Source organism: Microplitis mediator, chromosome 9, assembly GCF_029852145.1.
Source record: "Microplitis mediator isolate UGA2020A chromosome 9, iyMicMedi2.1, whole genome shotgun sequence".
NCBI lineage: Eukaryota > Metazoa > Arthropoda > Insecta > Hymenoptera > Braconidae > Microplitis > Microplitis mediator.
In genome coordinates, this window is record NC_079977.1 from 9,854,640 (window position 1) to 9,857,468 (window position 2,829).

The following is a 2,829-nucleotide window of genomic DNA, read 5'->3' on the forward strand; positions in this document are numbered from 1 at the left end:
AATTATTGAATTTTTTTTATTTACATGATTAGATGTGTGTTTAAAAAAAATTTGCAAAAAGTATTTAATCACATAAAAATTCTCAAAAAATTAATTATGTCGATTATATAATTATTAATATAATAGAAATTTGATTTTCCTTCTAATTATTTTAATGTAAAATGATTAGAAAATTAATTTTTCAATGCTTATTTTATATAAAAAAAAATAAGTTTTTTTAATGTGTAAAAAAAAAGAAAAAAATTATTTTTTTACATATTTTTACACATTTTCATTATGTGTCCAAAAAAAAAAATTTTTTTTCTAAAAAAACTTCATTATTAGTAATAAAATAAGTTTTTTCGCTTTAAAAAAAAAAATTTTTCCTCTAAAAAAAGAAAAAATTCAACATAATTATAAGAAAAATTAATTTTCTTAGAATTTTTTATATCGACAATCAAATACTTCATGAATAAGTTTTTTGATACACAATTAATTATGTAAGTAAAAAGAATTAATCATGTTGACATAACAAATTTTTTAAAAACAGAAAAAAGACTTATTTATTATGCATTTAATTATTAATACAAAATAAAAAAATTTCAAGAAATTAAGTCTTCAATTATTTTAATTTCTCGATACAGTTAATAATTAAAAAAAAATTTTTAATTATTAGAAAAAAACTTAATTAATTATTAATATGAAAAAAATAATTGTTTAATTACTTACAGTTTTTAATCTCAACTGATTTAGCAGTTTATTGAATCTACGCACTTGTTCCTTTCAGCACTTGTTCCTTTCAGCACCCTTTGTCTGTAGTGACAGGTTTTAACAAGAAACTACCCCACCACTTTTCTAAAATCTTATAACGAATACAGAAAAAAACTAAAGGGCCAATCAGAAAAAATTTGATTTTTCTTGACCAATTGCAGAAATTTACATATTTTTTATTGTTGGTCACTATGAGCACGTGGGTAACAAACCATGCTGGTTTGTTGACATTTTTAAAGAAATTGATTTAACTGATGTTTTACAAAAATAATATGGAAATATCAATTAAAAACATTGTCTATTATCGTAATCATTAGTTTTTTATTCATAGATTAATTAAAAATGAATAAATTTATGCTTAGAAAAAATTTTGCGCGCGTAAGTTTAGACAATTAAAATACCGCCATCTATGGGCAAAAAATTTAACCAACATTGTCTTTGAATTATCGGCTATAAGATCCCAGCTGCTTCAAATACTTTGATATTCATTCAAATACATTGATATTCATTGAAATTAATTTAAATATAAATTATAATTACCTGTTTTTTTTTTTAAATTGAACATTAAAGTAATAATTAATACATCTAATCGTCAGTGGTAGTAGTACAATCAGAATCATAAAAATATATTCTGGTAGTCAGCAAATTGACGTTGACATAAATGACCGAAAGTTGACACTAAAATTGTCATCAACTTTCTACATTCAGCATTGTAACAAGTTGGGATAGTAGGTCGATGACAACTTGTTATCAATTGTGACGATCAGAATCTATTGAAATTATTTTCGAGGTTATAAAAATGTAAACAATTATTTAATATCTTTTTAAAAATAATAATTGGAAGAAAAAAAGGTTGAATCGCATCGAATTTAATTCTCTTAATTATTTTAAATACCAATTTTACATTTTCCAAAAGCATGCAAGTAATTATTTTTTTTTCAAACGCGGGGAATTTAAAATAGATACATCTGATCGTTAATGGTGGCGGTAAATTTAATCCATCAACTTGCTGTCATCAAATGTGATAACAAGTTTGTGATGGTAGATTGATGTCAACTTATCTTCAGTTTTTGACTACCAGGATGCATTTTAAAATAATAATTAATTATAAATAATTTTGAGGTTATAAAAACGTAAACAACTATTTATTATCTTTAAAAATAATAAGTAAAGGGAAAATGAATAGAGAGAAAGTAGAATTCCATTAAGTTTATTTTTATTAATTACTTAAGAATCCAATTTTTTAATATTATTACATTTTCAAGAGCGCACAAGTAATTATTATTATTATTATTATTATTTGCTGTTAGTTATTTAATATATATGAATGCTAATGCATTCATATATATTAAATAACTAACAGCAAATAAATATAAGAGGCATTAAACATGGAATGGAGAAAAAATTCCATTTTTTTCCAAATTTGGAAAAAAATAGAATTGGGTATAAAATTTAACATCAATTAAACAGTCTAAAGTAGAATATACTTGCATCAACTTTACTGATGAGCCCAGCAAGTATATTCGGGGCGAAACCGTTTTTGAAATAAAAAGTAATTGTCGTGCTAGCACAGGGAGGCTAGCCAAATATTACAATAATTAGGATTGGTATGCCATTGAAGATATAAAAAAATTATTATTATTATTATTGTTCAATTTACAGTGATATTCACAAAAATTATTGTTTAATAATTTTATATTTTTTAACGCGGGAACTTTAAAATCATCTAAATCAATTACAATTTTTTCACATCCAATTAATTCTTGGATCCATAATTTTTTTTCAAAACCTTTTACATAAATATATTTGTAATTATAAGTGACATATTCAATTGTTTCATTTAGCTTTAAATATGACGTTTTTCCAGCATCCCAGGTAATTCCATGATGATTATATGTTACCCAAGTATTTAAGCGTTGACACTGATTTGATAATGATGTCCAATCACAAGGTGGTTTGAATAACGTACATGACATTTCTTCAACACCATCAATTTTATGCTGGACCGTAATTGAAGCAAGCTCTTATACAATAAACTGATTATTTGAGCCTTTAAACCCTTGCACATCTATTATCATC